This window comes from Microplitis mediator, chromosome 6 (assembly GCF_029852145.1).
Source record: "Microplitis mediator isolate UGA2020A chromosome 6, iyMicMedi2.1, whole genome shotgun sequence".
NCBI classification, from domain to species: Eukaryota; Metazoa; Arthropoda; class Insecta; order Hymenoptera; family Braconidae; genus Microplitis; species Microplitis mediator.
The window spans coordinates 870616-884792 of record NC_079974.1 but is presented as its reverse complement, the minus strand read 5'-3'; the positions used below and the strand labels follow the sequence as shown (position 1 = coordinate 884792).

At 29.9% G+C, this 14177-nt stretch overlaps 1 long non-coding RNA gene across 1 annotated transcript; it reads left to right on the top strand.

Moving 5' to 3' along the window:
• Positions 1 to 5919: 5919 nt before the first annotated feature.
• LOC130669967 (uncharacterized) lies at positions 5920 to 12710 on the top strand. The gene is made up of 4 exons (XR_008990293.1): positions 5920 to 6104; positions 9076 to 9181; positions 9479 to 9741; positions 12696 to 12710. It is a non-coding gene; the product is annotated as an uncharacterized LOC130669967 (long non-coding RNA).
• Positions 12711 to 14177: the final 1467 nt, after the last annotated feature.

Genomic DNA, 14177 nt, shown 5'->3' with positions numbered 1-14177 from the left:
AAAATCGTTTATTTCGCTTGCTCTGTCTCGCTCAAGACTTTGCTAAGCGCTCATTGTACGTCATACTAAACATATTTGTAAAGATCGCGCGGATTGTCTTGTTAAACATCTTTCAAGTGATCTTTCTCAGTGATTAGCTATCTGACTATCTCGCTAATGGTCTTGCTGGTGATCTTTCTTAGAATTATGCTGGTGATCTTGCTGACCATCTGGCTGGTGGTCTTGCTGGTGGCCTTTCTGGTGGTCCTGCTGGTGATCAGCCAGATGGTCAGCAAGACCACCAGAAAGATCACTAGCAGGACCACAAGAAAGATCAACAGCAAGACCACCAGAAAGATCACCAGCGAGACCACCAGCAAAACCACCAGCAAGATCCCCAGCAAGACCACCAGCAAGACCATCAGCAAGATCACCAGTGAGACCACCAGCAAGACCTTCAGCATGACCACCAGCAAGACCGCCAGCAGGACCACAAGAAAGATCAACAGCAAAACCACCAGCAAGACCCCCAGCAAGACCTTCAGCAAGACCATCAGCAAGATCACCAGTGAGACCACCAGCAAGACCTTCAGCATGACCACCAGCAAGACCGCCAGCAGGACCACAAGAAAGATCAACAGCAAAACCACCAGCAAGACCCCCAGCAAGACCTTCAGCAAGACCATCAGCAAGATCACCAGTGAGACCACCAGCAAGACCACCAGCGAGACCACCAGCCAGATGGTCAGCAAGATCACCAGAAAAATTCTAAGAAAGATCACCAGCAAGACCATTAACGAGATAGTCAGATGGCTAATCACTGAAAAAGATCACTTGAAAGATGTTTAACAAGACAATCCGCGCGATCTTTACAAATGTGTTTAGTATGACGTACAATGAGCGCTTAGCAAAGTCTTGAGCGAGACAGAGCAAGCGAAATAAACGATTTTAAAATAATGTGGTCATCTATATATTTGTCTATTTGAAATTGCTTTTATTCTGGTAAAACATAATTCAATTAGTTTTCAAATTTCTTTTTTTAATCTGCGTTGCTCATCATATAATTAAAAATCTGTAATTTTTTTTTGTCGAATTTCCAAAAGCTTTATTTTTAATAAAAACATTATTTTCCACTAATTATTCTTTCTATAAAAAGAGAAAAGATAAAACAAAATATACGAATATATTCTATGTTGTAATTGTGTGTTTTGTTTCTTTTCTGTGACAAATCGAACTTTTTAAATTAAATAAATAGTGTATAACTTGAAGTTTACTGTTGCGGCGCTGCCAAACTTATTTGTTATTCTTTTTAATTTTTTTTAAATCTCAAAGCATGTCTTTGATTGGTCAATTTAGATTTTAAATAACTCAAAAACTATTGAGAATTTTGAAAAATGGCTAAGGAACTTTATGCTTAGAATCGTCTCCTCTATTCAAATTTTCCTGCTGTGAAGGTCATTCTGAATCACCCTGTATATATATATACTGTAACATAAGCGAGGGTGAAAAGGATAATATAATATTATATTCAAAAGAATACGGAATTGACCTTTTTTCAATTAAGGCTTCAATTTTTTTTTTTTTAATTAATAAAATTTTAATACGGTTATGACAGTTGAAAGTCATTGCATATTTTTTAAAAGTGGGGGGCACTGACTGAGAATGCCCTTAAAATTGTGTGTGTGTGTGTGTATATATAATTAAAATAATTATTGTACAGATGTGTGAAACGCTAAAACGAACCAATAATATTCTGAGCGTTATTATTTATCAGTTCATCACGTGGACACGGATAATTGTTAGACTTGATAAAAATATCGTGGAAAACTAGTAAACCTTGCAGTTTAACGTGTATAATATTTTTTTAAACTAAATTGAATATTTTCATTAACATCAACTATTATTTTTTATATTAAATTTTACAAAATATTTACAGTTTACACGCAAAAAGAAAAAAAAACAATCACAGTTTCATGATTGCATGGTCGGGGTTCCATATTAGAAATTTAAAAAAAAAATACATTTCTAAATAATGATTTTACTCTCAGTAGTAAATTCTACAGTTTCAAATATACTTTGAATTCTATAATCAGAAAAAATCCTAAAATTATTATTTGAAAACATTTTTTTTTCTCGTGTATGAGATGTAAATTAATTAGTAAACTTTTATCCAATCAGTACCCATATAAAAAAATTGTTTAAAAAACGTTGACTTTTTTGAACGTAAAAATGTAATACGATGACGAACTTTGAAACTGCCCCGATAAAATATGTTTAGATCCAAGCATATATGATTAGATCCAAACATGGCTTGGATCCAAATTTTGGCGCGATCCAAGCGGATCCAAACAGATCTGACAATATCCAAAGAGATCTCACTTTATCTAAGTATATCCAAACAGATCTTAAAATATCAAAAGAGATCCAAACAGATCTCAAAATGTCTAAAGAGATCCAAATAAATTTCACTATATTCACGAATATATAAGTGTATCCAAGCAGATCTGCGTAAATGTCGATCTTGAAGAAATCTACATAGATTTAAGCACATATATCTAAAGAAGTTTCACTACATTCTAATGAATACATGTATAAGTATATTATACTTTAGACCATTCTAAAAACAATATATACTCATATCTTGGATTTTATTGCTATTACCTCTTAATGCTTTTGATGAACCTATGTATAACATATATCGAAAGTCAATTGATATTTAAATAAAAAAAATAGATGAATACTTTGGAAACATTGATCAAACTGATTTATTTTATTTATTCATTGCAATATCAAGTATATGATTTAAATAACGTATATATCAAAGTCAGTATACTGATTATACATATAGACACACATTTTTGGATATAGTCATAAATTCTTAGATATACGTATATCTGCTTGGATATGAATTATTTTTGCATCTATATATCCGCATACATACAATTGGGTCTGAGCAGATATAACAATATGTACTTATATCTGCTTGGATATAAATCTTTATATTTGCTTATATATAGTTGAATCTGAGCAGATATAACTATATATACTTGTATATGCATAGATATAAGCATATCTGCATGGATATCAATTTTTATATCTGCTTATATATAGTTGGATCTAAGCAGATATACTTATATATGCTTGGATATGCGTATATCTACTTGGATATCAATCTTAATACATCTCTATATCTGCTTATATATGCTTATATCTAGCAAGATTAAATATTTGGATAAGTTTGGATATAAACAGATATAACGAGATCCAGACATATCTGGTTGGATCCAAACGTTTTTTATCATTATACCAAATATAAGTCTCAACGCAATATTTTTAAGCACTACACTTAAACTCGTTTAAGTCATACGCTTAAATCGAGTTTTAGCGCCACCGCAAAACTCATATCAGCACTACACTCAAATCCTTACACTCATAAATTGACAGAACTAGAAAAAAAAGGTTATGGAAATAAATATTGCTATAGATTAAAGAAATGACAATAAACCCATTTATTGATAATACTTGATGATAGGATGATGAATTCCACTCGGTTAATTTATTTTTCACCCAGGAATCCATAAATGATTATTTTTAATTCCAATTATGTAAATAATCTTTTAAAGGCTCTTAAGAACGATGAATAGGTTAAAGGTATAATATAAACACGGGGAAAAAAGATGCAAAATACGCGCTGAGTCTTACGCGGGAACTTGTTTTACTATACTCTCTGGACTTGCTATAGTATCGTACGGAAAATATAAGTCACTCACTTAAACAGAGTATTGCGATAATACTTAAACTTTTTTATATCATATTCGCAATACCAATTTATTAAAAAAGTGTATACCAATCGGACTTAAACTTTTTTTTCAGTGTATGGTCTCTCTCGATCACCACATAATGAAATATAACTCGTTCTTTAATTTAAATAATGTTATCAACAAAAAAATAGAAAAAATAGCGTTTTCAAAATTATTCTCGGATATTTTATATTAGGGGTGTGCGAATACTCGAAACTTCGAATTATTCGAGGCGAATCGAACCAACCAATTCGATTCAAGATTCACCTCGAAGATTCGAAATGTTCGAATAGTTCGAATAATTTGAAAGGTTCGAATACTTCGAAAGATTCGAATAGTATCGAAACTTTACCGAATCTTCGGTAAATAGGGGAGCCTAGGGCACGAGGCCTCCCTCAAAAATTAGGTAAAAAATTTTTTTCTATTTTCCGTCAAGTTATGACCTCTATAATGTTTTTATCATATTTGAGGCCAATATGTAATATGTGGGGTAAAATGGATCAATTAAAAAAAAAAATTAACTTGACGGAAAATTAAAAAAAAAATAATTTTTTCGTTGCAATTTTTTTATCGAGTGGTCCATTATACCCCACATATCACATATTGGCCTAAAATATCATAAAAACATTATTGAGGTTATAACTTGACGGAAAATAAAAAAAAATTTTTATCTAATTTTTGAGGGGGGCCTTCATATGAAAAATAAAAATATTTAAAAAAATTTATTTTAAGTGGAAAGATAATGAATAATAAAAAAAAACAATTATTTAAAATAATTTTTATATTTTATATAAAATATGGCCGTGCTTGCCGCACGCGACGCTTACTACTATCTCTGTTAGGCTCTTGCTAATATATACAACTACATATGATTATATGCAGCCATCTATCGATAATGTTCGTTAAAGAAATATTTATTGACTATATTAATAAATATTATTTGGTGAAAATAAATATTTATTCAAGTCAAAGAAGGCTTTGTTGATATTACGAATATTTATTTGAGATAAACCATAGAATGATTTAATTGTAATAAATATTTATTTCTCTCAAAGAAACTTGTCACAAGAGTTTTAATAAATCTAGTTTATTACTCTCAAATAAATCCTTTTATCAGTACACGCTTAGCTATCGAATCTTGGCAGATTAAAAAAGGGCCAACGCTGGCCCAATTTTCATCATTGCCGGTTCCTACCTGGGATATACAGTTCATATATAATTGTATATAATTAAAAATAATTGAAAGTTACAAAAAAATCACGAAAATTACATTTACAAAAATGGACATCAAACAGGCTTATTATGTCAAGATTGTTCGATCGTAAATGCATGTTGACTGGAAATGACTTTTGAAATTTTCCCCGTGACGAGTCTCAAACCCAATTAAATTGCAATTTTACATTCAAATGAGATAAAAATAATTATACTATCAAATCAATCATAGAGAATGAAAAGTTCTACTAAAGACTAAAAACTAATAAATAATTATTCGATATTATAAAATTCATAGTTTATCGAATTACATATTAACTGGTACTTCATTAGCATGATCATCATCATTCAATCTAGAGCAGATATGTTATGGATCAGGCAAATAATATAATATTTATTATAAAAAAATTTTATAGTTTGCGACTAAGCATTGTAGCAAATATTGTTAGTTATTTTTCTTGTTCAGTATTTCATTTTTTTTAATTGTTTACGATAACTTTGTTATCGAGTTGACATTTGAAATAATAAATAATAAACTTTTATCAGCATAATTGCTGCAATATTCTCTATCATATCGTGGCAATTTTTTTTTACTCATACTACTACTACTACTACTACTACTACTACTACTACTACTAATATTTGAAAAAGTTGCTTTTCATCACGTATACACGTTTTTAGGTAGAAAAACGTTTATATTGTAACATTGTTTACGATAGCTTTGTTGTCGAGCTGACATTTGAAACAATAAATAATGAAACTTATATCAGTATAATTGCTGCAATATTCTCTATCATATCGTGGCAATTTTTTTTTTACTCATACTACTACTACTACTACCACTACTAATATTTGAAAAAGTTGCTTTTCATCACATATACACGTTTTTAGGTAGAAAAACGTTTATATTGTAACATTGTTTATGATAGCTTTGTTGTCGAGCTGACATTTGAAACAATAAATAATGAAACTTATATCAGTATAATTGCTGCAATATTCTCTATGATATTGGACAAGGTTGCTGCTGACGCAAATGAGTTTTCAGGTATAAAAATGTCCATTTTTCGGTGATTGGTACGCAGAAGCTCACAGAAATTCAACGAAGCATTACTGGTAAGAAATAATTATTTTTCTTTAATATTTAAAAAAATAAAATATAATTGATTTTTTCTGCATAAAAAATATCCAGGGACGCTTGTATAGAATTTATATGTTAAATAAAATTTTATATATATATACGTATGTATATGGGGCATTCCACGCCAAATCGACCACTTTTGAACCCTACCCCTTTAGATTTGGCTGAAAATTTTTTCTCTATTTGTACCCCATCAAAAACGTATCTCAAAATTTTTTTTAAATTTTTTCACCCAACCAAAAAAAAGTTATAAATTTTTGAAAAAATGGCTTTTTTTATTTAAAATAACTATATCATTTATTTAAAATTCGAGTGTTTGGGAGGTTTTTTTTTTTTAATTTTTGTTTTTAAATGTACTTTTCGAAAAAAAATACAAAAAAATTACTGCAACCTATCTTCATTGTTTTTTTTTTTTTTTATTTTTGGAAACAATCAAAAATTTTTCGATGTTTACCATTTTTGATTTTTGATTTTTTTTTTTTCTTATAAAACTGACATTTTCTGCAAATCTCCAAATTTTTTCAGATCGATGTTATTTCGATTTATATTTTTTATTCCCAGTTGAAAAACAAAATTCTTTTTAACTAGCTTTATTTCTCATGACACCATGCTTAAAATTTTTGAGAGTGCTCAGAAAACCTTGAAATTTAGAAAAAAAAATAAAAACAATAAATTTAAATGGTAATCATCGAAATAATTTGAATTTTGTTAGAAAAATCAAGTTTAAAAATAGAAGGACTTTCTGAATAATTTGTTTATATTTTTTTCTGAAAACTACACGGAAAAAAAAATTCTACCAAAATTTACGATGTTAACATCGTAATCTCGGACTAGACTTTTATTAATGTCAATTTTTAAATGTTTTATTTCAAAATTTATTATGTGGGCTATTTTTTTTACTATTTAACATCGTAATTTCAACAAAGACTTTTAGGATTAAAAATTACTGCAAAAATTACAATTTAACATCGTAAAAAAAAATAAATAAAAATTACACTTTAAAAACTATATTTATTCATACATTTAATATTTCTATTTACTTTTTAACAAAATAAATATTACAGTGCTGCCTCTGTTATAATACGATGGAAGCTATAAAAAGTACGATGTTACATCGTACTTTTTAAATAGTAACTGGGTCCTCCGCAAGTCGTTTATATGGATCTTAAAAACAACATATTGTGTAGGCCCTTCAGTGGCCGAGTGGTCCAAGGCGTCGGACACTTCGCACTCGAAAGGACTCGGGTTCGAATCCAACTGCCGAACGATTATTATTTTAATCTTTTATTTAAAATTTCTCTTCAAATTTTACGATGTTACATCGTAATTTATATTAAAGAGCTTAAGACTTCGTATTGTTTGTCTGAAGTATTATTTCTTAAATGAAATTTCCAACCCTACATCGTAAAAATTACGATGTGAAAAGTCTAGTCCACCAATACAATAATTAATAGGACAAATTACGATGTTAGCATTGTAAATTTAACTAGGATTTTTTTTCCGTGTACATTTAAAAACAAAGAAAATATAAAAAAAGAGTTTTCATTTGGTTCATTTTTGGACAAATGCTGGAAAATCGAAAACAATTTCTTCTACACTCATTGTTTTATGGTTGAAGAACGGTGTTATGAGAAATAAGGCTATAGTTAAAAAAAAATTTGTTTTTCAACTAGGAATAAAAAATATAAATCGAAAAAACATCCCTCCAAAAAAATTCGAGGATTTGCAGAAAATGTCAGTTTTATATGAAAAAAAAAAATAAAAAATAAAGAATGGTAAGCATCGAAAAATTTTTTATTTTTTTCAAAAATCTAAAAAAAAACAATGAAGATAGGTTGCGATAATTTTTTTGTATCTTTTTTCGAAAAGTACATTTGAAAACAAAAATTTTGAAAAAAAAAAAACGTCTCAATCAGTCGAATTTTGAAAAAGTTATAGCTATTTTAAATGAATCGTTCATTTGAGAAACCTCATAAGTCAAGAAAACAAAATTTTTCAGGAAACACAAAAAAACTTTTTTTTGGAAAAACTTGACATTAAAATAATAAATAAATAATTGAATACAATAATGTTAGCGTCTCTGAAAAAGATTCCAACACGAAATATTTAATTTTTTAAATGAAACTACTTAAAAAAATTATTTAAAGTTGATTGACGTATGGGGTTTCTCAAACAAACCGGAAAAATAAGTTATAAAATCATTGTTTTTTTAAATGTTTCCACTCAAATCATTTATTACACTGATAAAATGAAGTATTAAATATGTATTTGAACTCTGAAACTCAGAAATTACAAAAAATTATAATTAATTTAAATATTTTAATCAGTCATATAACAGTCAACAATAAAACGACATTTGAAATTAATTTCCCAAGAAAGCGCGAATTTTAAATAAAAAAAATAAAAAAATTATTTCTGTAAAACTAAAACTGCATACACTGATAGAAGGATTTTTTAATATTTAATAAGCCTTATTAACTGTTAATAAATGATTTTTTAACATGAGATGAGTTAATAAATATTTATTAACAGTTGATAAATCATTTATTTAATGCGATTTTTTAACAGTTAATAAATATTTAGTAACAGTTAACAAATAGTTATTAATAGTAAATAAATCATTCATTAAAGACAATTTATTAACTGTTAATAAATCATTTATTAAAACAGTTAAATAAAAAGTGAGCATAAAAGCTTTACTTTGACACTTTTTGTAACCTCACAACTTCAATAAATAATAAAATTTAATTAGATGAGATCGATTTATAGTTCTCTTATAAAAAAAATAGAGAAAATAAAAGGAATAAAAAAAAAAAAATAGTTGTAATTTATTAATATTTAATAAATTCTTCTATCAGTGTGCATATATATTTTTAATTATACCTCTGTACTATTGTAATTACTGTATTATTTAAATTGAATAATTGTTTTACTTTTCCGCTTCAGGATATAAAATAAAAAAATGTCGAAAATAATTTTATTATTATCAATTTTCGTATTGATTGGTCTCTATGTTGGTGCAGCTACAGCTGCAGGCTGTGATGGCCAGTGGGTAAGTAATTATCATAACACAGTGAAAGAAAAAAAAAATTACACGCAAAGAATTTTGAGTAAAAATTGCCCATAAAGTTTGGTACTGTAAGGATATCTAGTCAGTAACCAAACTTTTATTATGTTGTTAGTAGAAATTGCACTTTACTTATATGCTATCGAATAGTATATTTTATAATGTGGATGGGGAAAATTTCGATATTTTCCACGTGTCCTCACAGTATTATATTTTTTAGGTAATTTTCACTGAAAATTTCTACTGAAAAATGAAAATTCGATAAAATATAAATTTTTTTAGTGCCATCCATCAGAAGGATACAAGTGTTGTGCAGGACATTCATGCAGTTCGTACGCTTGGCAAGGTAAATGCAAAAATGATAATCAAGCTGAAGCAGATCAAATGGCGGCAGCACCCACGGGAAAATAATTATAACATACAGTGAAGATTAATAAATGCATTGTATCAATTAATAAAAATCTCTTGTTGACAAACAAAACTTTACTGTACGTGTTTTCATTCTCAAGAGATGTTTCTGATATTCTTTAGAGGGAATAAAAAAGGTAGCATTTGCGATTAAAGGCAAAAAAGTGTAAAAGAAAGACAAGGCTATATACACTGTTAACAATAATAAAAAAATCTGTCTATCGGTTGACCCTGAGGGCCAGCCCTAAAACTTCCCGCTGTTTTCGAGCTCCTCGAGCTCGAAAACATTATTATGGGAACATTTTCGAGCTCTTCGAGCTCGAAACTATTTTTGTATGCCATTGTGTTCGAGAAAACCGTTTTTTTGCAGCTTGGAAAAAATGTTTTTATAAAATTTTATAAAAAAATATAAAATTTTGTAAGATTTTATAAAATTTCACAGCAAAATTTTATAAAAATTCATACAATTTTATAGAATTTTATAAAATTTTATAAAATTTTATAAATTTCTGGTAGAGCACTTGGCGTGATACCGAATTGGTCTGAGTTCGATTCCCAGTTCGGGCTATCTATATTTTTCTAAATTTATCTATAAATTGTCTTATTGAGAAGGTCATTTGCATGTTTGCATGTTTAGGTTTCCACTATATTTAAATGGCCCCAGATTTTTGGACAAATTCTGACCACAGTCTGACTCGAATCTTGACCAATAATCTTGGTCAAGAATCTGCACGGAGAAAAAAATATTGTTCTCAGAAGTATACTGTATAGTTACAGTAACAATACGCAATAGTTATCTAATAGATTGTTATTGCAACGATCTAACTGTATCGTTCTGACAACAATACGGTAGATAGCTCTGAGACCTATACCCCTGTTGAAAATATCCAATAGATTCCAATAAAAAAGAATCATATCAGAATCTATTGTGCTTTTGTCGCAGTAATTCCTTTTACAAACCAATACCGATTTTATAGTGGAATAATCCAATGGGGGTGGATAACGTTCTATTGGAGTATATAAGTAAGAATATTTTTTATGTGGATATCCAGTTATGCCAATGGACATGGTTTATCTTATGTCAATCTATTGGGCTATCCAGATAAAGTCTATTTTGTCTTTTATAAATTTCAAGAGGATGATCCTTTTAGAATTTACAACTCACACTTTTGGTCTTGATTAGGCTCCTTGAGCTCGAAAACAGCGGGATATTTTGGGGCTGGCCCGCAGGGCCAACCGACACCCACATTTTTAACTTCCCGCTAAGAAAATCGACGATTTTCGAAAAATTGGGAAGTTATTGTTTTCACCCCGATCATTGTGAATATATTTTCGAGCTCTTCGAGCTCGAAAAATGTCAGTGATCAAAATCAAGATTTGAATGAGTTTCGACTGAGGTCAGAGCAATAATATATGGAATATCCGAGAAAAACATTAAAGACTGGGTTTTTTCAATTTTTTGCTGACAATATATGACCAGTCTATAACTTTTTAACTATTGAACCGATTTGGATGGTTGAGGCAGCAATCGAAAGAGCTTGTTGGCCATCAACTTTTCTGAAAATTTCAGATCATTTGATCAAGTAGACTCGAAAATATTGCCGAATTACAGAAAAAAAATTTTTTTTTTTTTTTAGTTTTTTATTGATTTCTCAGATACAACTTGAACGATCGACTTCAAAATTTGATCAGCTTTAGAACTCAATAAAACACGTCGATTGCCGCCTCAACCATCGAAACCGGTTGATTCGTTCGTGAGATATCGCGGGAGAAAGAAATTCCAAAAAACGGTTTTTTGCGAATATCTTTTAAACGACTCAGTCAAACAATTTAAAAATTTGATCAGCTCTAGAACTCAATAAGACACGTCGATTGCCGCCTCAACCATCAAAAGCGGTCAATTCGTTCGTGAGATATCGTGGGAGAAAGAAATGCTTAAAACGGTTTTTTTCGAAAACAATGGGATACAAAAGTATTTTCGAGCTCGAAGAGCTCGAAAATGTATTCACAACAATGTTTTCGAACTCAAGAAGCTCGAAAACAGCGGAAAGTTTTGGGGCTGGCCCGCAGAGTCAACCGATAGACAGATTTTTAACTTCCCGCTAAGAAAATTGTAAATTTTCAAAAATTCGGGAAGTTATTGGTTTCGGTCCGATTTACGAAAATCGAATTTCCATCAGATGTCGACGTTTCGAGGTCCTAGGAAGCTATCCTGACTAATTTCACGATGATGTCCGAGTGTATGTATGTGTGTACGTACGTACGTACGTACGTACGTATGTACGTACGTACGTATGTATGTATGTAAATATTCATAACTCTTGAACGGATGAACCGATTTTGATCGTTGAGGTGTCATTCGACGCGGCTTGTTAATGTCTTGAGGCCGTGAAAATTTGAACTTAATCGGTAGGGTGCGTTCAGAGATATTTCGAAAATAAATTTTTTTCAAAAATGTTTTATTTGGATAACTTTTAATTTGCTCGATGGATTGATTCCAAAATCTAATCAGCTCTGAAACTCTGTAAGCCGCGTCGAATGCCACCTCAACCATCAAAATCGGGTCATTCGTTCAAGAGAAACCGTTGACGAAAGAATTCAAAAAAAAATTTTTTTTTGGTTTTTTCGAAATTTCTCAAAAACGACTCGATAAATCGATTTCAAAATTTGATCAGCTTTAGAACTTGATAAAACACGTCGATTGCCGCCTCAACCATCAAAATCGGTTAATTCGTTCCCGAGATATCGTGGGAGAAAGAAATGCTAAAAAATGGTTTTTTACAAAACAATGGCATACAAAAGTATTTGCGAGCTCGAAGAGCTCGAAAATGTATTCACATTAATGTTTTCGAGCTCAACGAGCTCGAAAACAGCGGGAAGTTTTGGGGCTGGCCCGCAGGGTCAACTGACAGACCGATTTTTTTTTTTCAATTTTAGAAAAAAATTTTGTAGAAGTCACAAATAATCGACAAATTCTTATATTCATAGATTTTTTTTCCGAAATTGTATTTCAAATGAAGTTGAACAACCAAAATTATGCTATTGTCGAAAAAAAATTTAATGGTGGATAACTTCACCTTTATTGTTGTAGATCATGCAAAGATGGATAAAAAGGGTACAAGTAAAGATGGTTCTCCGAAAGATAATTCTACCATTGGTGAAATTCCCGCGTCTGCAAATACCTCAACTGCACTCGCTGGTCCAACAATTCATTCCTTTGCTGATGAACGCACCAAGCATTCGTCAAAAGAACGAAATGAAAAAAAGGTCCAGGATGTGACCTCTTCTTCAAGCAGCTCTTCTGAATCAGCTGAAGACTCAGAATCATCTGAAGATTCAGGAACTTGTGATGGATGGCACTAAAAAAATTTATATTTTATCGAATTTTCATTTTTCAGTAGAAATTTTCAGTAAAAATTACCTAAAAAATATAATACTGTGAGGACACGTGGAAAATATCGAAATTTTCCCCATCCACATTATAAAATATACTATTCGATAGCATATAAGTAAAGTGCAATTTCTACTAACAACATAATAAAAGTTTGGTTACTGACTAGATGTCCTTACAGTACCAAACTTTATGGGCAATTTCTACTCAAAATTCTTTGCGTGTAATTTTTTTTTTCTTTTACTGTGTTATGATAATTACTTACCCACTGGCCATCACAGCCTGCAGCTGTAGCTGCACCAACATAGAGACCAATCAATACGAAAATTGATAATAATAAAATTATTTTCGACATTTTTTTATTTTATATCCTGAAGCGGAAAAGTAAAACAATTATTCAATTTAAATAATACAGTAATTACAATAGTACAGAGGTATAATTAAAAATATATATGCACACTGATAGAAGAATTTATCAAATATTAATAAATTACAACTATTTTTTTTTTTTTATTCCTTTTATTTTCTCTATTTTTTTTATTAGAGAACTATAAATCGATCTCAAGGAGCTCGAAAACAGCGAGAAGTCTTGGGGCTGGCCCGCAGGGTCAACCGATAGACAGATTTTTTTTTTTCAATTTTAGAAAAAAATTTTGTAGAAGTCACAAATAATCGACAAATTGTTATATTCATAGATTTTTTTCTCGAAGTTGTATTTCAAATGAAGTTGAACAACCAAAATTATGCTATTGTCGAAAATAAAGTCTATTTATCTCTATCCAGATAAAGTCTATTTTGTCTTTTATAAATTTCAAGAGGATGATCCTTTTAGAATTTACAACTCACACTTTTGGTCTTGATTAGGATTTCCACAATCAAATGCAAATTTTTTTTATCGGTACCTATTTGTCAATACTTATTATATATATTAGTACGAATATTGGGTTTAATAAAAATAATGTGGGAACGGATAAAATTAATATTGAAACGGTGTTTTATTATTTATTGATGTTTATAATTTGATAACTGCTGAATATAATTTTATAGAGTAAGAATTTAAGAACGACTAGCAGAAAAGAAAAATAGGGTATAAAACGTGTAAAAAAAATTATCCTTTTGTTGCGAGCTTCACCATTTATGACTTATCTATCTGGTGAGGCGTTTTTATCAGATAAAGTTCCT